The following is a 26968-nucleotide window of genomic DNA, read 5'->3' as shown; positions in this document are numbered from 1 at the left end:
ACAACAGCGGGGAAAAAACGCAGCACACGATGTTGAGGCTAGCCTCACAGACACAGAAGTACGCCTTGACACCACAACAAGGCCATAACGCTATCTTACAGACAAGGCATCTGCATAACAGCTCTGAAATGCTGAGATAAATTATTCTGGCAGAAAAGAGGTGTTTCAGATGTGAAGGAATCTCTCTAATTCACAGCAATGAAGTCACTTTTTTTGCTCCCTGCGTGGCAAAGCCACACTGCTGATCAACTATGTAGACATCCTTCTTTTAAAATTTTGAACACATCCATCTCAGCTGTCCGACCTCCCAGCAGTTGCAGCTTTCAATGGAGAAGTAGCACTTTCACTCACCATCATCACAGTTTTATGGTTATTCATGGAACAGACCCAGTCCCACTGAGAAAGACACACAGTGCCAAACTCCAAAGTTGTATGGGTGCTACATCACTACCCACCTACAAACTCCACATTCATCGCATCTGTGATTCAGTAACCTATGCCACCGCAGTGTGCTATTCTCTGGTAATGGGTCACAAAGGAAGAGGGCCAGACTTTACACCTTGTGGTAAAGAGTACCTTATGCTCCAGCCACTGAACTAGTAAGAGTCTGACAGACAGAGGCAGTGGGGGGTTTGAGTGCATCAGAGATGAGCTGGCAGCAGAGGGGGTGGCTATTAGCCTACTACAATAATGCTCACGCAGATAAAGTTCATTCACTAGCGCATGAATGATGATGATGATGATGATGTAAACTCAATGGGGTGGATGTAGTGAGACAGGCTGTTGAAACCCTGAGGAGCGTTCGGGTCGGCAGGACTCCATTTCGGCTTCCGCTGTGCGCCCACGGCCTGGAATTCAACACCTCCGGGCACGTCAGCCCGCCATTCGCCAAAAGCAGGCAGGAGGGCCGGCTTAAAATTTTAATAAGCACACCACCACCGCCATCCGAGCCGTGCGCAAGTACATGACGGAAGAGATGCTAAAAGCACTCAGGGCCTGTAACAAAAATGCTACAGGGTTTCAGAAGGACTCAGTGTCAGTGAACCAATCAGCACACACTGCTTGTGAATCCTAGGAAACAGATCTGAGCAGGCTAACTGGAGACTGACAACATCAGACACAGCAAAGGACTCCGTGCAGTCATAACGATTATTTTCTAACAGACACTGACACTGCCTTTCGTGCCTCTAATCAAAGGTATATGGGAAAGTAAGTGATACTTTTTGGACAAGCCTGTGTGGTAATAACTACAGTCTGCGGGGCATGAGATGGGACGTCTGCAGGCTGCGGGTTCTGGACGCGAGAGCCTCTCTCTGCCACGGCAGCCCCAGGGTCCCTTCCTCCCAGCCAGCTCTGCAAGCTGAGATGAAGGAGAGCCGGGGAGCCGGGGAGCCGCTGAGCGTAATTAAATAAAAGCACGGCACGCGAAAGAACAAAAGCGAAAGCGGATTCGGGGCCGGCCGGCCGGGCGGGGGTTTCCCCCAAACAATGTCACCATGGCGCGCTGCCACCAAGTCTCCCTGCCACCAGCCCATCGGTACAGGCGGTTTAACCTGCACCTCAAACACACAGCTGCGCTGGCATGGTCTTTAGGCTCTGCCGTCAATAGCTTCTGCAGGGCAGAGCTGCACAATTTTTGCTTTATTTACTCATTCTGATTAGGTTCTATGATGGTTAACCTGATCTTAAACCAGACTACAGCTTGTTTTGTATGCATCATTAATGTATTTCAACAACCAAAGCCCTGTCCAATACCATAACCACCAAGTCATAAAACCGTGGGGATACCTCTGCTGAAGTACCCAAAGTATCTGCAGTATTGGGAAACTGCTTCAAACCGACCACTCCAGGTCCTAAGACAGCAAGGCACAGCCTGGCATTATTTATGTATTTGGCGGGAAGTCAACCATGTCTTGCAATATAGACAGACTACAGTGAAATTTTACCCAGTGTTGTTTTTGGGTGAAAGCATAACTGTTTATTTTGAAGAAGCGGGTGCAGAATAAATCAAGAGCATTATAGATACATGTTTTATAAGAATTCTTGGCCACAATAAATCTTCTACCCAAATAAAACTAAGCAGTCTCCCATAACATGTGAACTACACACACGGCTACGAAGGGAAATCTGAGTCAACTCTGCTTGTAAATTTTAGCCCTGGGTGGAGAGCGGTGGGTTTTAACAGGGAAGCATGAAAACCGCTGTGTACAGTGGAGAAAAACTGAGAATGATTCACTCAGGCTAGGAGAAGCCGTGACACCAAGCAGACAGCACATATTTCCCAGCAGCACTGGGCTGAAGAGAAGCCACGCCCTCACCTTTTCCTCACCTTTCCTCTCTGGCCACTCTGAAACCCATGCATTCAATGCCATTTTCACACATCTTCCCAAAATAAAGGAGCACTAACTCTGTAGTGCCTTTAACTCTTGGGTACACCCAAGATACCGAAATAGTGAATCAGTTTCAAACGCATGATTTTGCCTGGAGCCCATCTTTCAAGCCATTCCTATGCAGACTGTCCCCGTTCAATCGTCATATTGATTTGTAAGTCGCCCAAACCAATGTGCTGCATTGAAGTGCCTAATAACAGCGGCATCGTTCTCTGTCTCAGTGACTAGGAGACAGTATGCAGGCCAAACGGGGCAGGCAAAGTCACTCTTCTATGGTAAAGACCCCTGGAGCACAGCGGTTCGTGTTGCCATTTACTGTGCACAGGAATAATGGCACAGATCCGCAGCAAACAGCAGCCGAAGGGAGCAGCGGGTTAGTTTCTCTGTGCCGACGGCTGTCACTCGAGACGCAGTAATTAACCAGGAGCAGGTTGGGTGAGTAAACACGTTGGAGGGGGAAACGCTAAACCCGGGAGCGCCGGTTATTCCTCCACACCTGATACGCCGACAGACGAACCAGGTGGGGTTTCACGCTGCGCTCAGATGCAGGTTCGGGGAACACGGGGAGAAATGGCCCCTTTTTGTGGACAAGCAGACCCAGCAGCTGTGAAAGGCATTTACAAAACAGCTTTACGGTAACCTGCAATTAACGTTAGGGTCATAAAAAAAACTTTCCTCCCCCTTCAAAGTGCCACAACTGAGGGGCAGCGGTGGACACAGATGTCAGGAAGCAGGGAGTTTAACCGAAAGGCTTCAGGATGAAGGGACACATGACTGGCACATGGAACAGCCAATGGAAGCACCAACTCTCTCTTGGCTGAAAACCGGGTGGCCAATGGCAGTACTTTTGGCTTTCCAGGACTGACTTGAGAGCCTCTCCTTTGGAGTGGACTTAAAAAAAAAACAGTGCACGAGAGTCGCGTTCAAGCTGGTTTTTAGCCTCTCATCGATTTACAGGCACACTGGAGAAGTGTCCTTCAGTCGGCTCTAAGAAGACTAATTAGTGGAATCAGGTGGCAGCACGCTTGGGAGGCACATGAATACCTGAAAGTAGCCCTCAAGTGCCACACATGCTACACGCAATTGGAAAAGGTATCTATTAGCACCTTGCCACAGCAGGAGAATAACTTAAGAGAAATGCACACGTGCACAACTTTCTAAGAATGCTGTGGCCTAAGGCGATTTGTGCCACCCCACTAAGGCAAAGTTCAGACAAAGTGCTGACATCGATGTGAAGCGTTCAAGAGCTCCAGGCAGTTTTTTTTTTTCCATTTTTGCGTCACTGGGAAACTCGGCTCATCGGATTTTATGTACTTTGTAAAACCAGAAGATTTCATATTGAGTGATAACAGCTGGTTTGAGACGTTTCGCTCTACCAAACGCCAACCGCAGTTGGAAAATAATCACCGCTTCTTCATACTCTATTATTAGTCCTCACTGTGTCACGCTAATCTTTCAAAACACTAAACACTTGGCTAATACTTGGGTAGAACTACTGACCTTAGTACTTTGTGGCAAGCTGTATTTATACAATCATATCAGAGTAGATGGAAAACAACGTGAGTACAGTATAGCTTCTGTCGTATGAGCAGAGGTGAGATCAGAAACGTTCAGGCCATAATTAAGTGGAAAAATTTTGCCTGTATGCTAAGTGGCATGCCAGACTTACATTCATGTCACAGCACATATAGAGATGAACCCCTTCAGCCCTACTATGTAAACCCTATTGCTCTCAGATATGTGATTTTATATCCACAGGCGTGGACAAGCAGAGCCGGGCCAGACAGAGTTGTCCTGGTAAAGTCAGTGGGAATGGGTCACAGACAATGGCAAAACCTTGACCTGACAGTCCCAGAGAAAACCCCACACCTCAGCGGATGAACAAGGCCCCGGCACACTTCCTTCACGTTGACGGACGGCTTTCACAGCGCCTCTACAGCACAGAGGGAAGCAGGCGTGATGCGGACGGGCAGAGGGAGGGGGACCACGTGGCCATCTGGGAGGTAGTACCTCAGGCCAGCTCACAGGGGGGACGCCCCCGCAGGACGACGCCACCAAACCACAAGCGCATTCCAGCGGAATCAATACACACCCGACCCCGTGGAAAGGGGAGGAGGGTCAGAGATGAACGCGGGCGGCGGGGCTGGAAGAATTCCACTCACCGCCGCTGTTTGAACACAGCCTCCTCCGGCTCGCCGGGCGCTAAATAATAGATGCCTCATGAGTCACATCCAATACTTGAATCACAAATGATGAGCGCGGCCATTTTCTCCGCGCGCTTCATGAGGGCCAACGTCTGCCTCCTGCCTTGTCTGTGGCCGTGTCTGTGTCACTTTCCACTCCCTGTGGGCACCGGCCTTCACTCTCATCAGACTTTGTTCAAAAGAGCTGAGAATGAGGACAACAACAATCAACAAAAAAAAACAATCAACAAAATTACAGTTGCTGACAGCGCAGACATTTTCTAGCTTGAAGTCGATAAATAATTAACACCACGTGCAAATAAAAAAAGGCTTTACAGCAGAGCGCAATGTGCCTAGGGGATACAGACATAAGAGTGGGACGTTGAGGAGCTGGGATCCAGAGCATGGCGTTCTCAGCGTGGGGATGATGGGTCAGCACCGAGCAGCTGCAAACAGCACACTCCGGAAGCGCTCCCACCTCTACTGATGATGCACCCATCATCATCATCATCATCATCGACAGCTGACCCACTTCGCCAACCTGGGAAAACGCTAACCGCGCCGACGGCTTGCATCTCACACAGATATCCCGACGCGCAAACGGCTCAATCTTCCAGATGCACTGCGGCCTCGGTACTGCTCTTGCTAGCTTTTCTGAAGCCTCGCGCTTGTCTCAGAGGTAAACAGGCTTATGTGAACAAACCCTTCAACCTTCCAGGTCGGTGATATTTACCTCCCGATAAGAGGCCAGAGATTGGGAAAGCTGTATGTATTGATTGTAAACAACAGGGGGAAAACTCTTGCTTCGAACGTGGTAAGGTGATCATACAATGCTGTCAAACAATTTCACCTTCAACTTGACACATGAAAAAAAAAAAGAAAAAAAAACAATGAACTGAATTCTCCACTGCTTGTGAAACGCGGTTTAACGGTGGTTTATCCTGGGCTGCGAGACGCACGGCTCTCAATCACCCATCCTCAGCTGTCAGGGAGCTGGGTGAGCGCTGTGGAGGTGCTGGGGGCCTTTGGGGCCTCAAAGCAAGCACACACATCCTCAAATCCACACCCCAGGGACCTCTCTCTGCTCACCTCCCTCCAAAGAGCCTGCCCGAGCAACTGGGCACGCTCCAACTCCTCCTCCACCCACCAACACGAGGACACCAAACACGTGCTGTGGACCGGAGCCAGACCTGGCCCAGATCTGGTGCAGGCTTTCACTCACACTGAGTGTGTGTGTGTGTGTGTGTGTGTGTGTGTGTGTGTGACAGGAGGATCTGACACTTATTTGTGTACTGACCAATATCTGAAACAGCAAGAGGGCAGATTGATAACTCAGAGGCGGACAGCGAGCTAGAACAACGCATGTCTCACATTTACTCCGAGTTCCCAAACTTTCCCTGTCAGATTCACGCACTGTGACTCTCTAAAGGGGGTGAGATTGGACTGCAGGGGTTTCCTGCCTGCTGAGTTCATCACCTTTCAATTAAAGTAACTATAAACTGAGAGTACTATCACCAGCAATTCCAGGTTTAAACACATTCCTGCCTCAACGGGGGCAATGAAAACCTGCAGGTACTCTGGTCCCCAAGCACTACAAGCACCCAATCCCGGCTTAAGAGCTTCTGGTTCAAAACACAGCAAGCACCAAAAGACTAATGAGCATGCCGAGATGGGCAGAGCTGTCCCTTAGGAGACACGGATGAAAGCTGCAGGCTCCCATAAGGGGTTCTGCTGCCTTCCTGTTTGGGAGCAGGGCTGGAGCCCCTCCCCCCCAGAGAGGCCGCAGAGGGTGCCATTTGCAAGGAGGCTGCAGATGTGTGTGAAGCCTTTATCACCACCATACGGTCTTCCCATCAGCCAGTGCGTGTCGTGCGGCGCGGCCACGCTGCACCGAATACGCCGTCCCCCTGCCGGCACGACCCCTTCTCTCCCAGCTGTCCGGCTGCCGGAGCTGATTGGCAGGATCCGGGGTTTAGTGGGAGGGGCCGGGTAGGGGGGGGGGGGGGTGCTGACAGACGGGCGCTGACCCAGATCTGGCGTAAGCAGGGACAGGCTCATCCTGCCGGCTGCGTGGGGCGGAGAAAGAGAGAGCCGAGGGACGGGGGAGGGGTGCGCCGAAACGCAACAGAGACGTGCTGGGGGAGGAGGACGGCCTCCCTGATTCCCGATTGGTCACGATTCCGAACAGCAGCGTGACACAGGCACCTGCCACAATGCTGGCCTAACGTCTGAATCTCAAAGAGCCCAGAGCCAAACCCGGATCCCCAGAGAAAGGGGAAGCTCCAGAACGTAAACTGCTAATCTCTCAATCTGTGACTGCTCCGGCCGCTTTCTGGACAATTTCCTTCGATCACAGACGATCCAAAAACACGAAAAGACTGACGAGGCTTCGCATGCTTTCATCCAGCAGCCAACGGGAGGTGTGCTCAGATAGAGAAACTGCAGGCCCTTAAATAAAACATGGGATGCACGTGCCAGAGAGAGCGCCCGGAGGACCAGGTTAATCTCTTAATGCCAGCGCGCGTGTTGTGTTGTGCTGTGCAGCGGATCAGAGAGAGGCTGGGTGGGTGGGGGGGGGGGCATCATTAACCTGCTGTCGGCCCCGGCAGCGCACCACGCATCTCTCCATTAAAGGGAGGCGCATTCATTTTGGAACCGGAACCAACGGAGCCAAAAGGCGATGACCTGGAGGTGACCCACTTTATGACGGGGGGGGGGGTGACTGATTGTGGATTAGGGACCGGGGCTGCGGACACACGTCACAGGCTGCACAGAGCACAACGCTTCAGCCCTGCCGGGGGGGGGGGGGGGGGGGGGGGCATTTCCAAAACTACTCCAGCGGAGGGGCAGTGACAATAAGGCACGGGACATCTCACTGATGACCTGCTGCCGTTTTAAACTCACGTGGTCAGGTCTGACACTTGCTCAAACTCAGGCAGCACTCAAAGCACGTCCCCAGGGGCTCGAGTGAACCCACCCGCGGGCTGCGCTGAAGGTTACCCACAGCGCCCCTGCAGAGAGGCTGGATGGGACACTTTGGCATGAAGGTGCTTGGCGGCGCTCCATCCCTCACAGGTGCCCGGCGCTCGGGGAGCCGCCCGGACGCTGCACGGGAGCCGCACTCACGTTGCCAGGACGCCACATCAGCTCCCGAGGGCCCACCGCAGGCAGCCAGGGGCCTTTCCAGCTGCCCTCACTGACACCCTGCCCTGCTGCCCCATACCATGCTGGCAGGCTTATATCAGGCATGTGCATTTTCAACAAGATACAAGAATATTCTGTGGCTCTGAAGCGCACAGTATAGAGTCCCAAGACTAAGGAGAAGTGCAGAACCTAATCTAACCTAACCTCCAGGTACTAAACAGATAACACACACATTTAAGTATGAAGAACAACACACTATTTTCACAACATTCAGGGAGATTAGATACATATGCATATGTATCTCATAATGTTTTCCTGACTTGAACAAATCAAATACATGACCAACATCCCCATCGTCTGAACAGCATTCACCTAGCTAAACCAATATCCTCAGAATAAAAGGCCCAACTTAAATCTCTACAGTGCAGGGATTTCCCCAGAGATGAACAACAGCTACACTGACAACAGCAGTTAGCGTAGCCGTCCTCTCTGCAGTGTGACACAGAGTGGCTCGCTGCCAGGGAACCACACAAGGCACCCAAGCTTGGCTGTGTTTGGAGGGCCTCACACAGACCTGGCACCCACCTGTACCCCCCCATCCCCGTCCCCGGCAGGCTCTCCCCAGCTGAGAGGATCCATCCTGAGGCCTAAATTATGCAGGGGGCTGTCTGAAAGCGTGCCCGGAGCGCGGGCAACGGGAGAGGCCCCGTCTACTACTACTGCTGCCGCCCGGGGCGATGCCTGCACGCGCATCCCCATGGCAACACAACAGCGGCTCCCCCGGGGGCACAGCAGCACGTTATAACAGCGTTTCAGAAACGCTGGGCATGGGTTACAGGCAGGCTCTGTAAGACCGTGTGAGACGTGGTGGACATGAAGTGTTCTGAACTTGAAGGATAAAAAAAAAATAGTATGTGCACGTATCTGCATTACCATCCAAGTGAGTGCATATATGTGTGTCTGTGTGCATATGCAAGTGTGTGCGTGTGTGTCTCTGGCCAAGTAGCGTGTGTGTGTGTGTGTGTGTATGTGTATGTGTGTGTATGTGTGTGTGTGTGTGTGTGTGTGTGTGTGTGTGTGTGTGTGTGTGTGTGTGTTTGGGGAGGGGATTTCTGGTCTTTCACGACAGGTTGCCATGCAGCTGCCACAATCTAGCAAATGACTGATCCAGATCCCCTGGCCTTTGGACGAGCTCCATTAGCTGAACAACAAGCTGGCAACCCTGGGCACCTCGCTGTAATACATGTACAACCAAGGCAGCGCGTGTGATAAGGGAGTGAACAGACTCTCCTGGGTCCTGCTTTCATAATTACCATCTCTATCACGACTCCCCAAAAGCTGGGAATTATCCTCCTCTCTCCCCACTCACCCTGTAACCAGCCCCGGCAACCTAATTTCTTCAGTCCCAGGCGGGACTTCTTATGCCTGTGGACGAATCAGGAAGAACCTTCAAGCAAGATCGGCCAATGAAATGTCAGCAAGTGGGAATAGACAGGGGTTTGCTCCCTGTTTTAAATAATGCATCCCTGTTTCATCCCCATTTCCCTTCCTACGTCAGTGCAGTTTAGGGCTGAATGCAGGGAGACTACCTGCCACAGCTATGCAGACATGGACATTTTGTTCCGTTTCAAACACTCCCTCCATAACCATTCCCTTTTAGCTCCTGCCAAAAGGCCAAAACTACAAAGTGCCTTGCAGCAGTAACACAGTCAAAGCCCTGGACTTTTCTCCCTACACTGGCAGTGCCACCAGGGTCGGTATTCCACCTGTGACGGAGTTAAGCAGGAGAGCCACCAGCTCCATCCCTCTGCCTCGACCGTCACACAGCAGAGTGGCACCCACTGACCCAGGACCCTTCCTTCAGATTCCATTACAGCGTCCCGCCCTGGGAGGGAAATTCGATTACAGGGCCCGCAGGTTGAAAAGTTCAAGCCCTTGGCGCGAGAGAGCGAAACGCTGTGAGCCGGTGCAACGTGTCTCCTGCACACACCCGCCAGGACTCGGTTACTCCGAAACATTCTCAAAGCAGGACACCAAAACCGCCGGTCCCGGTCAGGCGCGCCCCTGCCAAGCTGTCGAAGCTCGGAGCGGCGCGTCTGCGGCGTTTGAGAGCGGCTCCGTGGCGTGCGTCCAGGACCGAGCGGGCGGAGGGAGGCGCACCTGATGTAATCTGTCATTCGATACGCGCTTTCCCGATCTGGAGGAGGAGGGAGGCTAAAACGAGCTGGGAGTGATGAGGCGAGGCGCAGAGTGGCATATGTCCCCGGAGTGGCCGGCCGTCCGTGCCATCTGCGCAGACGCTCTGCTTCCACGGCAACAGACCCGGGCCGCGGCCAGGAAACGCAGCAAGCGCTTGGCCGGAGAGCGCCTGCCACGCGCTACCCCGCCCACAGACAGCCACGACACCGGACACACGCTCCACCTGCACCCCCTCAGAGCAAGGGAAAGGGCCAGCCTGCTTACATTAGGTCCAAACTCCTAACGTTAGCGTTACACTCCTTATGTTACACTGCTACATTCCTTATGCTAGTGTTACACCCTACACGTTACATTTACACTCCTTAGCTTACTGTTACACTTGTTATACTGCAGTGTTACATTCCTTAGATTAGTTTTACACTATATTACAGCATAACTCTCCTTATGCTAATGTTACAATCTTTGCATTACTGAGCAGCCTGATTTATTTCACATTTTCCACAGGCTGGTTCACAAACCACAGAAAAATGTCATTAATGTGATCTGAGACAAACTGCACTAGAAAGAAACTTTTCATCACAGCAGCAGCAAGAATATGCTGAGAAAATCATTCAGAGTAACTCCAGTCTTGTCCTGAGAGTCTAATAAATGAATTTAATAAAGTCAGGCTACAGTAACTAATAAGCTGCTCAGCCACAAAGACCACCAAACATACGAAACGGTTTGTGTGCACACACTCGGAAAACTACACAGCAACATTCTTTACAAGTAGCCAGTGCAGAAGTGAAAGACAGCTTAACAGAAGGTATGGAAAAGTCAAGAGGCCTACACAGATACAAAAAAGAGAATATCCACGGCAAGAATGAAATGTATAAAGGCGACATTGTGGAGCTACCTGGAATATGGAATACAACTCACAATACGCAGCCGCTGCAAACGACATCCAAGCAGCAAGCTGTTGGGTAGAATCTTGCAGCCTGCGAGACCCGGAAGGGCCGACCACACAGGGAAACTCCAGCTACAGGTGCGCTTCAGTGCGTCTGCATCTTCTGTGGTTCCACATTAACGCACAGTGAGAAAGCTGATAACCCCCCTCAGCTGCCAGCTACAGCAGAGGCCCGCGACCGACTCCCTCCGACGGCAGATCAAGCGGCCCGGCCACGGGAGAGACCGCGAAGGATCCTCAGACTGGCCGTCGGGGCCTCGAGGGAAACTCCGTCGCTGACGCCAAGCGGCAACTGTGAGGCCGCTTTGTGCGGGGAGAGAGAGCGAGACGTCACATGACGCGCTGTTGATAACTTTCGCTATGAATGCAGCCTCTTTGATGGTGGCGGATGAGAGGGCAGGCCGGGCCTCGAAAACGAAACGCACTATGAAAACAACCGCGATGACAACAACAACCCTTCTGGCCCGTCCTGAAAACGAGACGTAACAAGGTGTCTGGCCACGGGCACACACACAAGCTGCCAAAATCAGATTACTACCAGCAGAATACACATTAACCGACAACTTTGCGCAGAGACCTATTGCTCACTAACATTTTAATTATTAACCTTTATCTAACCCAAAAGTACAGTTGAGTCTAAAATGTCATTTTGATACAGACATTACAAAAATACAGAATGTAATTTTCCACACAAGTCTGACAACACTGTTCTTCTGAGAAACTGGCTCCAACGCCAAAAGGTCATTCATTAACAATCTGCTTCAGTATGTAAATGCCTGTTAATGAAAATGAAAACACAAATACTTTTTTCCAGCCTTTCTCATCAATATTCTTGAAGGACATCCAGCCTAAACACTGTATAGTAACAGTCTGATGTTATTCCTTCTTCAGCCTGCAAGTGTGAATGAATGCAGACCTCTTTCCAGTGAGTCATTATTTACACAGAGACCTGGAGTCTCAAACAGTACTTCAGAGGTACAAAAAAAGTAGGGGTTCAATTTCTGACCACCATTTCAATATTTGACAATAGAAGCCACAAATTTTCTGTATATGGGATGAGTCCAAATGCATGTTCTCGCTGAGGACAGCTGTGGGCAAACTGACGCCCCTCCCTGCTTCTTTGTGGTGATGTGGACCCGGGGGACAGGGCACGGCCACCCCCACGCTCCCCTGACAGGGGTGACGGGTAGTGGTTTCAGCCGCCGGCCTCACTGACATACTTGGCGCGATGACAGGGCCAGCCTCTGCCCGCTGTCCTTCGCAAAAGGATTCCGCTCGACCGACTCCTAAGCGCCTGTCTGATTCATCGGCTGAAAATACACCGTCTGTGACACGGGGGGAAAGACATTCGTGCCGCTCGCCGGACAGGGAGGAGAGTGGCCTCTGAACCCTCACCCCTCCAAAAACCTCCCCGCTAAAGTGCTTCAGTGAAATACTCACAGTGCTCCCCCACAATCAGTGGCACTTGGCTTGGCTTCGCTGGATGGGCCTGGCGGTGTGGCAGCAGCCTCCTTTAAGCACTCCTTTCCCCATGTCTTAACCCCGGTGCGGCTTTCCCAGGTGTTGGGGGATTACACCGAGGTAGTTCTCCTCCTCCTCTCCCTCCTATTGCAGCTGAGGCAGCCCCCCCCCCCCCGGGTGCGGATTTATTTCGGCTCGCTGAGGCGGACGAGGGGAGGGAGAGACTGATTGTGTTGTCAGAACCCTCCGTCCAGGACCTCACCGGCTCACAGGCCCCACAGACTACAGCCATTCTCACAGCAGCCAGGAACGCAAGATGGCAAAAGCCAGAAACATCAAATCTGACCACTTTAAACCAGCTATAAATAGAGGCATTGCTCAATATACTCGGTAACTAATTCAGCATGTATCAGGGTGCTGAATAATTACCCTGGCAGCAAGATAAAAGAGCTTCTTGGGCACTGCGTGTGTGTGGATAGTAGGGTGCATAAACAGGCCGCGAAGGGAGCAATAACAGACAAAATGGAGATGCTCTTGCCTCCCCTACCGTGCACAAAAGCACTGGCTCCATGGGGCTGCACTCATCTGTGGAAGTTATGTTTAGAGAGATACAATTCATGATGCATTTTAAAATAAACTGTGAGGCCTCACAATGGATGTAAGTGGAAATGGATAGAATAGCTGGTTTTTCTCCCTCCCCCCCCCATTAATGAAGGTCTGACAATATACTTGTAGTAGTGAGTGCAGAAAGCAAGCCCCCACCAGTGGTGGCAATGTAAGCTTGACACAGCTATAAATGCAAATCCGCTGCCACAAAGCCGAAGGCCCATGGGAAATGTAGTTTAAGGCGTGTGAATCGGCCCATATAACACATAACACTCCACCTTACTGGGTAGTGCTCTCCTCTGCACGAAGAGCCGACTAAATGATCTGCCGTTTTGAAATGCACGTCTTCCGATCCCCACACATAAAAACGCACACTTTCAGAAGCGCTGTCAAGATTTGATTTCTCTTCCCTTCCCCGTATCTTCTCAATTATTCATGACTGTTAAGAACCATATTATGAAGACAGTCCCCCAAATTTGTTAATGTCTACCGTAAGATTGAGGCCTTTAGAGTGTCTGGCCACAGCCAGAGGACCAGAGTAATGAATGGGAGGAGCAAAGCTATTGAAAACAACACTATCAAGAAATAATAGCAATGCATGACAGCAAGTCCCTGAGGCCTGCTGGCATGGCCTCGCTGTAGACCACAGCGAGTGTAAAATTGGAGTGTGATAATCTCTAACATAGACGCTATTAACAGATCGGCTCCGTCTTTCAGAGGCTTTCCTCTCGGCGTCACCGACGCCGCTCGCACTGTCCCCGTGGGGACCCTGGTGACCGGAGCCAAGTCCCCCGCTCAGCTCTCCCAGTCCATCACCCCGGCAACAGAACCCGCACAAGCGAGCCCGTGCTCCTTTCAGGCCCGCAGCAGGTTCAAACGCGCCGTGGCCATGTGGTTCACTTTCGCCTTTTACTCCCTCTCATCGCCAGACTCCACACTCCGGAGGGATGCATGGTGGCACGTGATGGAGCCATCACGCTTTATCAGTGACTCGCCTACCCACACCAATCACAGTCTTCTGTCAAGGAGAGCAGAATCAAAGACCAGCTCACACAGGTCAGATTAACAATTCACTGTGAATCCCAGGATGAGCGGAATGACGAGACAAAGCCTCAGACTCACAAATACAGGGAATTCACGTCTCTGAGGTCCTTACTCTGGAGGCTTCCTACTCCCACTAGCTGTTCCAGGTTTAACCCCACCCTAACCTAAATCTAATACTATTACCTCAATAAAACACTACGCTGATCCAGGGTCAGTGCACGTAGGGAGCATCTAGCTACCCGCTCCACTTTTCACATAGTCGGAATCAATTAATTCAAGCAGAGACGCTACGAGGGCTCGCATGTACTCCGAGCGTCTGGGAACAGCTCTGGGTAATATGTCACCAGCCGCCCTACCGGCAGCAGCAGCGGCAGCGTTCAAGACACACTCAGGCTTCCTCGGCGGCAGAAATGGGCCACCGCTGTCAACAGCCCCTTCCCGGGTTTTAATTAAACGGAGCCGGACGAGCGTGCGACGGCGGAGATTAAAGGGAAATATATACAGAGGGCTCTGCTGGAAGAGCAGGTAACAGATGCTGTGCAGCAGGCCGGCTCCGCGCCTCGGCGCCGGCGTTTTAATCTCTCCCCGGTTTGCACGGCTCGCCCAGGAAAACTCCCTTAATGAGCTTTGATCCTCGCTTCAGCCGTGAAATTGAAGACTTGGGGCCTTTTTTTATTTTATTTTTTTTTTTGATGGGATTTTCGCATGCACAGCAAAGACTCTCCCGGGAGTTTGGGACGATGGCGTCCTTTTCCCGAAAGCCTGCAAGGGCCTTCTCACGGCCCCTCTGGCCCCTGCGGAATTGTTGCAGCCTCCCCGTGACTGCGGGACGTCCCCTTCGCTCCAGGACACACACTTCGCCATCACTGTCGCTGCTGATTGTACCACGCCGGGCGTGCGGGTGCTGTGCATAGCTGCAGGACTGTGTGGGGCCACTGATGACAGATAAACCCCAATGGCAGGAGTCAGCTTTGTGAAGCCAGGTGAGAACAGTACAGAGAGGCATCCTCGCATTCCTGGGACAAGCACTAAACTGGAACCAGGAGTGATCTCCCCTTCAAAAAACCCTCAATTCCCCCCAGACGAATTAACACAGAAGTGCACCGAAACTACCAGGTCCAAATTTGTTCCTTTCGCGTTCAAGGAATACCGCTTAAAAACAGAATTTCGAGGGGTAACTTCTGCCCACCAAAGAATGCATGTTTGGAGAGCAATACATGCACTTCAGGGGACATTAATATCGGCATTTGGTGATTAGAGACGGATTTCACGGGACATTACTTTCCAATTTGCGTCATCTGTGACAGCAGCCGATGCAGCCTTCAGGAACAGCTCTCGAAGCTCAGAGGATCAAACAGTCTGCCTGTCCACCAGAAGCTCTGGGTAAACACCACTGTCTGTGCCTTTCATTTCTGTCCCCTCCAGGGGAGACCGCCAAGGTCCACACGGGGAACCGCAGGAAATCTGCAGAGCGTTACCGTCTCTTCCCTATCTTAAGCCAGATGACCCGCTATCGGACTTCCACACAACAAAGCCAAGTTCTGCAACGGCCACGGAAAAACACTGCTGTTTGGCCCCGATTCAGCTCAAGTGCAATGCTTTTGTTTTTCGCTCAGAATGCTGCCAAGCAATTTACAAAACTGAAAGACTTTTTTGCTATCACTGTAAGCTCTAATGAAGCAAAAAATGATCCGCCAAGCAATGAAACCAATAAAGCAGGCACAGCACTTGATTCATTTTGGTTTTCGAAATCAAGGACAAAGTGAAGTGCAGTGAGACCCAACAAGGGGCTTCATCTATTTACACCCGCAGCCACACATATGCAATGATCAAATGATCAGATGCAAAGGCTCGATCAAATGCAAACGGCCCTCACACAATAGGAGCCATTTACAAAAGATTCTCTTGGAAACCCTGAATGAAACCCCTCAATTCATCCAATGTTGTTCAGCAGGCCATTCCCACATAAGAAAACGGCATTTCATTTTTTTGAAAGAGACATCTTCATTCAAAGCTCTCTTGGCAGCTAGCGGGACTGTTCAGCACAGAGTTATCTGCAGCGCGCTAACGCTGTCTGACAAAGGTAGGTCGACATCACACTTTATGTGAGAACAGCCCTGAAAGCAGCGCATAAAAATGAATGAAGAGCAGGTGAGAAGCGGCACCTGCTGTCTGAGGCTGAGAGGATAAATGCACTCCCCCAGCTCCCGAGTACAGGTGTCTGCACCGGCGTCTCCGCCACAGATTCAGACAGAGATTCACTTCCGCATCCTGAACACACCTCCTCATCTTTTTCAAAAGAGAAACTGATTCAGAATTCAACCAAATGGATAGCGTTACTTGTAAACATGTTGTTCTTGTCACTCATAAACGATAATTTTGCAGACTTAATGAGAGTTTTCACATTTACTATGTATATATTTGAATAAAAAGACAGGATATAAACTGTCCCCATGATAAACCCCACTCAGTCAGGAAACACTACGCATATATATACACATATATACAGATATTTACAGAGCTCTTCTTACTAGGGGCCCATGCTAAAACCTGCGCTACGCCATCGCAGTGACGCTCCAGCGCATGGTGAAATCACAGGGGCGCTCTTCCTCTGAATGGGTCGCGCGCCGGGAATTTATGGGGCATGAAGGAGGCGAATGAGCCGGCCCACTGCTCCGCCCGCCTGCCTGCACTCCACACCGGTCAGGGGCTCTGGGCCTCCGCCTGGCACCGACTCAGGGCCCGGCCCCCCCTGCGGGCGTATCAGTACCACTACTGAGATCGATGGCCAGTGCAGACACAGTATGTATAGTGGCTACACACCACACGGAGGGGAGCCATTGTGCTGTGCTTCGAAAAACCTGGCACACTCCTGCTGCAGTGTCTATAGGGGCCCTAATGGTGTGTGTGTGTGTGTGTGTGTGTGTGTGTGTGTGTGTGTGTGTGTGTGTGTGTGTGTGTGTGTGTATACTGGGCACACGTGCTATGAAGAGCATTGTGCAATGTTTTTGTTTTGGGTTTTTTTTATACATATGCATATTTGCATATGCTTTCCTCCTGTCCCTGGCTGTGGGGCACTACCCGGTTCAATAAACAGTAGACAGGAGCTGTCGCTCTCACCTGAAGGTGCCGCGTATCCAATTGCCCCCCCCCCCCCCCCCCCCCAAATCAGGCATCACTTCCTGCTGAGCGACTGAAGCATTCCTACACACAAGAAACGCTGTGGTATTCAGCTACTTTCGCTAACATAATACTACACCACCGCCGATGCCTGGGGGCAGCTTTTGTGTGCAGACGACGGCTTTTCAAATAAAAATGTAGTTTTCTGTTCCTGTTTAGTAATCTGCCAAGGGCCTGCTGTTCTCCTAAACTACTTACTGTGCCAGCTTAGACCAGCAATCTTGTATCCAAACAGCAAACTGTGTTCACATACAGACAGTCAGGGAAATATGCTAAAATAAACAAACTGTCATTTTACAGGAGTGGTACTGAGAGCTGCAGGGAATGGATGGTCTGAATAAATGGGAAATTATATGAATGGGTTTGACAAGCAAGCTGATGCTTGTTGATGTTTACATGTAGAATATGAATCACACCCTAATTTTAAATATGTATTTTCAACAGAAATATATATAGGTTGGCCTTGCTCTATTTTTGCCATTATTAATACCTGTCACTGGTGGGAGAACTAGAGGGTGTGTGACGAATCCATTTGTCTTTGTGAGCATGGCAGGTTAAATCTGGATGGGGCGTTGGGCCTATATGACATTTGTTAAGGGCAGAAGACATAGGCATTCAAATGAAATGCATTCGCTCAAAAGACTGTCATTCATGTCAGTCAAGTCTTTCACATTCAAACATGTTCGGCATCACATCTGCTTGCAACCAAAGCTACTCCATCTTGTGGTTACCAATACCATAAGCAAGAGACATTGACTTCTGAGATCTACGGCTACAGCTACTGGATAATATGAGCACCGTTAGGTTTGGAACAGAAATGGAAGTTACCTTTATTGACAAGTCCCAGACAGAAGCTGCAAATGACAGCCATTCTACACAAAAATTCATAGCAGGGCATGAAATGCTTAGCAAAATTGCTGTTTTCCTGGAAAAAGAAAAAAAAAATCTTCAAAGGCACTACCCGACCCGCACGTACACACCGTCTGACCCTTTAACATGCAAGGTCTGTGTAGCACCTTCCTTTGCTCTGAAAACCATCCATTTCCGGATCTGTCTGCCATTAAGGATTTGAGGACAATGGACTGACGTTTAAAAAAAAACGATAAAGTATCATTTTAGCTGACCTTCAATGGCAAAACGGCAATTTCAAAACCGCACTTCAAACAAAGGCTTGATGTTCCCCCCCTTTGCAGCCTCTCTTCTTGCGCTGTTTATCTGAGCGCCTGAAATTTCGTTACGCGTACACTTTATCCCCCATTGTTCATCTATTTGCAGACATATCAAATTAGAGAAAGCATCTAAGCAGTCAGCACACAGCCAGTTAGCAGTTATGTAAGGTTGATTCACCGTGAAACTGGGCACTCTGAGGAAGTCCAAAAAGCAGAAGCACTCTGGCATTTTAAAATACCAAAAAGGGCTCTCTGTCAGTGCTGTTAACAGGGCCAGAGCAAGCAACCCAAAAAATAATAACAATCATAACGCCTTTTAGCAGTCCTGCAGCTAGCTAATGCCCACATGCACACAACTTTGACCAATGATGCTGAATGTAAATGCTTTATGTGGCTGCTCTGTTAAATCGACAATAAATTTTTAGAAAATAAAAATGCTAATCCTACTGTCTGAGTCTAAATCTTAACAAAGATCTAAATCTACATATCTAATAGCCAAATAAAATAAGTAAAATGTTAATTGTGGCAGCTCCTGCTACCAATTAATCTTCTTTGCAATGAGGAGATTACCTGTTTGACTTGGTTAGACGTGACCTAAAACAAACGGTACTATAACCTTACAGCAATAGTTGCATTTGCATTTCAGTGCAACAAAACACTTAAGGTGCAAAAACAGTGCTGTCACTCAGGAGCAGAAAGGTGAGAAAGAGGACAGGTGCTTCGGGCTGAGGCTATTCCTAAAGCCCTCACAAAGCACTTAAGATTCATTACCACAACGTAACATCCTTATAAATCATTCATAAACAAACACAACTCTTTATGAACGATGACGTAACGCATTATGTAAAACGCCTATTCTCGAATGTGACACAGCATTTGATGCCACTCTGCTTAAGGTCAAGCCTCTGAGAGACACTTTCTGCACCACGTGCTCATGAATGATTTAGCGACGTTCTGCTGCGATAATGACAGTGTGGCGCACCTTTCGCGAGGGCTTCGGGAACGCAGACGCAGTATAAAGCCTGCTTGTACCAAAGTGGATGAGCTTGCAGCCGTCTGTTTACCGTGGGGGAACTTTTCCACACAGCGAGAGCTCATTATCACAGGAGCCTTCACAAAGCAATTGGGACAGCCCCCCCCCCCCCCCCCCCCAAGCACCCCACCACCAAACTTCCCCGCTCAGGTTTGGCTGTCATTTTCGCCCATCAGCTCCGTATTTACCGGATTAAAACACCTCGTACCTCTAATTAGTCAGTGCAGGTTCATGGCTGCTTCTCTTCAAACTGACCATCTTGAAACGTGATTAGCATAGCATTTCGCAACCAATATCTACAGATCGTAAATAAGCAATTACTGCAAAAATACCCCTCTCTCCCCCAGAGCTATTAAAAAAAACAGCTTTCTGATCTTTCCAACATATTGCCTGTTTTTTTTCCCCAGGAGGGCTGCAGGTGTCAGTGAATTTAACTCAACAATGCACTACATCTGTAGTAATCAGTCCTCTGTTAAATACATCACATTCCTACGTCTCATTTAGCCCACAATAAGAAGTAAACCTGAACAGAGGGATGCTCTCCATGCACAAATGCTACAGCCTACAGTGCCCACACACATGCATATGTGGAACGCATGTGATATTTCGGGGTTCCTCATTAGTTAATCAAAAATATGTCAAGCAATGTTAGCCATTTTCATAGCTAATACAATCAGCACTGTGCTACTGGAGACACCATCCTTCAGATGACTTTTAAGCAAGGTCCTGACTCACTGTTGCATGCATTAAAAAGCCTTATGATGTCATGGTCGAATCCTCAACCAGCCTGCTCACTTTGGCTATCTAATCAATGCCCCAAAGGTTGATTGGCAGCAATATCCGTTGCATTCCCCTTTCCAGGTCATCACAACACAACAGCTCTCAGACGGCCTTCCCGGCAAAACCTGGGCAGCTAAATGCACCCCAACGCAGACTTCCAAAAGCTTCCCTTTAGCCTAGAGAGACCAAGTGCAGAGAAAGGCAGCACTGTACAGACTGTTCTATTTCTGAAAAGGGGAAAAATAGGGTGGGCACCAACCTCATTTATATGGTTTTGACTGTTCTTAAACAATGCGTCTCTAAACACATTGAGCCTGCCTTCATCTGGGATCAGAACTGACACAGATGCTTCCCACAGGCTGCTTCATATATGTGTGCTGTGCAATCAGAGTAATTGGCCACAATTAATCAACCACAAGCCCGCGACAACAAGGCGCATCGGTTAATTAGTGAACAGGTACAGAGCGGAGTAAGTCAGCAATTCCAGGAAGCATTACAGTGTAAACACTCAATAATTAATAAAAGAATCCATTCCGATTGGGATTGAAACAATCAATTACCAGCAATCACTACTTAATCTGATACAGTTCATCAAGTGCTTACAGTTCAGTTCATGGCCGAGCGCCAGTCTAATACAAAGAAGCCAGCTCGATATGGAAGACACATGGATTTAAGCATACACAATACCAAATCTGCCATCATTTGTCTCATGTAAAACACTCTGATAAACCTAACAGATCAGCAATCAACAGTGAATTATAAATCTAGCAAAGACTCATCAATACAAACACCATTCAACTGGATCGCAAGCAAACTGGACCAAACCATTTCTGCGGGGAGGCAAAAAAAAAAAAATTACAGTTTTGTTTCTCAATCTGAAACCAAAGATAATGACAGCCCGGTAATAACCCAGACAAGCCATGCTCAGCTTTTTAGGCAGAGCCATTTGAGAGCATTAAACACTGCCAGCTATGGTCACCATTTTGTGGGTTTAACCTTAATTTTCTCCAGCTTTGGATATGTTTTAAGAGTGAAATTGTGATTACATCTCTTCCAGGAGATGTCAAACTCTGGGATCGGCCACCAAGTGCCAATCAACAGAACGAACATACTGGAGTACAGCAGATTACACCAGTACACAAGTACATGCAGCCCACAGTCATCTTCTACGCCGACTTCATTGAACGCCAACTGCATTTTTGCAGATTCACTTTAATTGTTCTTCATCTATCCTCATGCACATTTATGAGCTCTGGTGAGAACACTTTGTTCCTCTGTGAAGCTGAGAACTGTGGAGTAGACACACTAACAGCAGCGTGGTGTAGGGCGGTGTAGTTAAATCGCTGTGCTTATAACCAAAAGGTTGCAAGTACGATGCCCACCTGGGTCATTGTCCCTCGTACCTTCGAGCAAATTACCTTTAACTGAGTGGATTCGGTACATAGCCAGCAGCATGAATGTGCGTTGCCTACTATGGAAAAAACTGATACCATTATACAGGGGCATAACTTCAGTTAATAAATAAACAGAGGAATACGAGATGGACGTATGGACAGTTTATTTTCCATAAATGCAAAAAGGCAGAAAAGTTGCATGGTTTTTTATGCTAATAATAGGCTGACGTGTTTAACAAACTCTGCCAGACTGATGCAAAGTCACGTACTGGCTGCACCTCCTGCTACACGATCGCAGGGAGGAGCTGTCAGCCGGATTTCACTGGGAGCAGCCCCCCACCCCCCACCCGCTTCCCAATGCATTCGCAATGCATGCGCATCTGTCCGTTCCACAGCAAAACACAATGCGCTAATGAGGAATCACAGGGCTGGGTGCTATCTGAGGCGTTCTCAATGGACACGAATCGCTAACGGACAGATTAGGCCAAGCCGAAACTCCTGTCCACGTGCTGCTTGCTGATTACACCCTACTGAGTGACAGCAAACCAAGCACATCTTGACAACCTGCCTTCCTCACAGCAACAAAAGGTTTTAAATGATTGAAGATGAAATATTCTTTTAGCTCTATTTAGAAGCTGTCAGCCCTTCTGAAAAAAGGCATTACCTTTAAAAGAAAAATCATTGATATATTCCAAAGACGCACACTGATAATGTTATTCTGCATTAAGCCAAGCATAGGGAAAAAAAGTTACTCAGCTATAGGGAGAAATGTCACTATCTTTTCAGCCAAGTAACATTCCTCAGTGAATTACATCACAAAAAGCATCAACTCAAACAAATCACTGTGCACAATAAAGGTGGTCCCAAAAGGGAATATTGGACAGAATTTCATCATTATGCCAAAAATCATATCAGACACATCCAACATGTAGGAGTGCAAAACAAAAAAAAAAAGTCTCCTGGAGACAAAGTTTGCTGCAATCTTCCCCTCAGTAATGCTCCATTCAAAGCCAAACTCCTGAGCGATGACACTATGACAGGTCAACAACAATGATCCAACAAACGCCTGTTCTCCATCTAAAGCCTACTGATCTGCCAACTGAAATAAACCAACAACATAACAGTGGAGCTACAATAACATCATTTCCCACTCCACACTGGCATGGGCTTGAACAGGCAGACACCGAAGCCGAGACAATCCAGGGCTCCGGACACAAAGCACAAAGGAGATCAAGGAGGATTTTTTTTTGCATTATATAATTACAGTGTAAAACGGCCAATGATTTTTGTGACTTTTGAGAGAAAATGTAAAACTGACCAATGGCAGGTAATGTGCTGAGCTGGTTGTGACCAAAACCACAAAAAAAAACAGCAAACTGAGCCTGAGCTGTGATGTTTCTGGCAGATGATGAAGTGTCATTCATGTAACCTGCGGTCGTATTGTGAGACACACAGACTTCAAAGATTATGGGAACTCAGATAAAATAAGCTACGTCTAGAACAGTACTGGTGGCGTTTTATTTGACTGAACTGTTAAGTAACTTGAGTCAAGGACTCTTGTCCGAAACAAAACTGGAAATCCAGATGTTTCTACACTGCCTCTCTCTACCGAGTCCATACCAAAGGAGGTTTTAATGGGAGGCGGTTGTAATAGGAGGCAAGATGAAGCTTTGCACTTTGGGTTTCAGTTTTACCAAATTCATAGTCGGTCAGGAGGTTCCGAGTCAAGCTCCTTACCTCGTCTCAAGGGTTAACCAGACATGGCCGGGAGACACTCATGGTCACAACATGTGCGTTCTTTTCCGTGTGCACGGAGGCCAACTGAACAATACAGTGGTCTGTGGGGGGAGGCCAGAATCCAGCCCTCTGTTCCTTGAGACTGCATCTGGCTCCAGACTGCGGAATCCTTCCGATTCCACTGCCCTCTCTCACCTCTCCCATCATTCTGAGGAACAGTTTGAACCTGGTGGGAACTGAACTGCCACGTAATACTTCTGCTGCACTTGTGAAATGCTGTCAAGATTTAAAAAAAAAAAAAAAAAGCAAGTGTCGCTTCTCCCAGTGTGTGGGAATCATTACTTGGAAACAGACATTAAGAGATGTGTGTTCTCCGGAGCTTCCATATCACACTTTAAAATGTCTGAATGTCAAGAGGGTGTAGAATAAAATCGCAGTTTTCCCAAAACTGTAAAGACAAGATAACCCACAAACACTCTAAATTAAGAACAATGTTTTACACAACGTGCAACAAGTAACTGATTTTACTATAGGGCACCTTCCATTTCAAACCTGTGAACTGCAGCTTTGAAAAAAAGATTGTCCACATTTTCATTTTGTTTTCTTCATGAAGTCTTCCATTTTCCAAACAACTGCTTTGTGTGGGATACCATGTTTCTGTAGAACATCTTAAATTCAAATAATGTGTGCAGAAAATGCAGAAAATGTACACTGTCTAAAGCCTGAAGTTTTCATAAGCAGTGGCACATACTTCTAAAATAACTGTTAAAGCTAACACAGTGACGTGGCTGCAAGACCAGGCTGGCTGTTATGTCTTTAGCAAATACTGGTTTATTTGTAAATTCCAGCAGCAGCCCAAAAATTCACTCATTCCTCTTTTACAGACTTTCACTCTCACATCTCTTCACTCTGATGTACAATGTGAACAGAACCAAAAGCAACCAATAAAACGCTGAGAGTCGTTGCCAGCACCTTAAAAAAATGAATGCCCTACAATTGTGTCTTATCAACACAATGCCAAAGCTGGCAATCCCCAAGTGTCTGTGCGCACCCTGTCACGTTATCTTGCAGTTTAGTCACAGCGCCAACCACAACCACCACCCGCTGCTCTCAATGTTTCATTGCCCAGCGACGTCATGTCCTATCAGGGACAATTCTCACTGCGGCGCTCCCTGCGAGGCAATCACAAATATCACAGATACTGTATTGACGATTGGAACGATTGGATAACGGTAGTATGCGTGCCAAGAACGGTGTAACTGCGTATTTTTTTCCCAAAACATCTCGACTTGTCTGATGTTGGATAGTATAGACTCAACTTTACCTGTCCGGGCTAGTCTCTATTTGCGTGGTTTCCATTATGGACATTAATACTCAGACTAACCCATCACACTTACATGAAAGCAGTTATGTATATTTCACCGTAAATAAACTGGAGAAGCGTGCCAAAAAGTGCATTCAACAGGACATGGTTATTTTTTGTGGCAGTAACTGCATGGCGTTCCTTTCTTTACACAATGCTGTACCTCCAGATGCCTTATAATCATTTCCATCAAAAAAGTAGCAATATTCCTACCACATATGTGCAGCCGCTTTGTGCGATTCCTTAAGACAGTGAACAGCTGAGACTGAACTGATGCCACACACACAGAAAGAACTTTCTGTAGCCAGCTAGCTACCTTAGCTAGCGTTATCGCTGTACCCTAACTTTAGCTCCCTGCTTAGGACTGCTAAGTGCAGGAGAAAGCACACAAACACTTTTGAGCACGTCTAACATACCAGCCAGAAACCACGACAAACACTGTTTGCAAGATATGTCTGAAAGAGATGAAGAATATTAAGACAATACTGGAAGCTTAGCGCATCCCACGAAGTAAAATCAACATAGCTAGATAATTCGAAGTCAAGACGTTCAAGTGTTTCGTCAGCTAAACAGATAGCTGTCTTGATTTGACTGATACATTCATGAATTCTGACTATTTCGTGTCTTGTGGTCATATTTATAGAAGTGGTAGCTCATTAAACATCTTCCCACGGCCGTGCATAACAGCACTTGTAAGTTAGCTACGGAGCTGGCTGTTCGCTTGCTATCTCTGGCTAGCTGGCTAATTAGCTAACTAGCAACACACTGTAGAAATATATGCATTGTACAGTAAGTTAGAATGCCAAAGATCAGAAAGCAAATTGGCTAGGTAACAGTAGCTTACCATCACATTAAGGCACCAGTTTAGCTACCTAGCTGACAAGGCTATTACCTAAACAGACAGGCTATAAGACCCAGACCAGCTAGTTAGCCATATTCATCATCTACCTTTAACTGCTAAGCTACCCAAATTAACTAGTCAGCTATCTTGAGTTCTTACAAACGGAAAAACAACTCTAAATATCCATAATGGACCGGCCACATACCCATAATTGTAGTAGTGTGTAGTTATGTTACTAGCTAACGTTAGCTTCTAGCTATGAAATCAAACAGCTAGGCTAGCTCGGTTAGCTAATGATACCTCGCTAAATTAATGTACTTGCGCGAATGTAACTTGAAAACAATGCAAAGAAATAACTATTTTAACTATTCGTCACCTATCCGGATAGCTACTTAGGTAAACTCAGGTATACAAAAATGACAGCCACTACACATACATAACTACCTGGATAACTTGGGTAATGTAAAACATGGTGCCAACCAAGCTAACAAAATAATCACCGAGCATAGCTTTGTGCACACTAACTATATGTACGCCTGGTGCCAATTAATAATGCAACATTAATGCAAAACTGGACTCTTGGATAGCTAGCTAGCTACTGGGCTAACTAGCTAGCAGTGACAAAAACAAATAACCGAGTAGCAAGCTAGATATCCGAAATTAACGGATGATTCCAATTTAGCGAGCTACCTGGCTAACGTCCGCTGTTTGGCTCGTTTTAAATATTCTAGTTAGCTAGTTAGTATGTGTGCGTTTTAATTAGTTGTGTCCGTCTCTAGCTGGGTAGCCTTGCCGGCTAAAATAATGGACCCAGTCAATGCATTTGTCTTGGTGTGAGCGAGCTAACGTTAGCCAGCTGGCTACCAGGGGAGAGCTGAGAGGAGAGGCCTGCTCTGCCTCCTCTCGATACTCCGCCGCTCTCGGTTTTATCCAGCCCCAGACAAAAACCAGAAGCGATAAAGAAACCGTTCAGACTGAAAGCCGCCGACCGATCCAAATCCCCCCGAACCGGCACACCCGTGTTCAAAAGGGGGTTTGGGTCGAGATGCGACGGTTCCCCGGCGGACCGAACGGAATATACTCGGGAAAAAATCGGAGAAAAAAAACTCACCGCATTAATTTCTCTTCTCCTCGTAGATCCAAGATGGCTGTGTATTCTGCGATCGAGGATGCTGGGTGAGCAGCCTTTACCCTCTGACCTCGGCGCGACCTCCGAAACCATCTCTCATACAAGATGCTGCGCTACCGTCGCTACTGTGAGAGTGGCAAAGAGGCGACGTTAAGGAATCCGCACATCTGGCGATAGGAAACACGGAAAATCGGACCCGTTTTAGTTTCTCCTTGCATCTGATATCAACCAAGAGGAATAACCGGGGAAATTACACCGCGTTCGTGTGCGTTCGTTCCAATTCAACGGAAGAAAAAAATTAATTGCGCTAATTGACGCACAGTTTAAATGTATTTGTACATTTTCGTATTTTTATCAGACAGTCTGTTT

General features: G+C 48.2%; 1 protein-coding gene across 1 annotated transcript in view; it reads right to left on the bottom strand.

The window, feature by feature from the left end:
* The window catches only part of cnot2 (CCR4-NOT transcription complex, subunit 2), a 53388-nt gene extending 26749 nt beyond the window's left edge, over window positions 1-26639 (bottom strand). The window contains exon 1 of the mRNA XM_036520363.1: window positions 26582-26639. The gene's annotated coding sequence lies outside the window, so the exon portion shown is untranslated. The remainder of the gene's footprint in view (window positions 1-26581) is intronic.
* Window positions 26640-26968: the final 329 nt, after the last annotated feature.

The sequence above is a fragment of the Megalops cyprinoides genome, chromosome 25, assembly GCF_013368585.1.
Source record: "Megalops cyprinoides isolate fMegCyp1 chromosome 25, fMegCyp1.pri, whole genome shotgun sequence".
In the NCBI taxonomy this organism is placed as follows: domain Eukaryota; kingdom Metazoa; phylum Chordata; class Actinopteri; order Elopiformes; family Megalopidae; genus Megalops; species Megalops cyprinoides.
The sequence above is the reverse complement of the archived record's forward strand: the minus strand, read 5'-3'. Positions and strand labels throughout refer to the sequence as shown.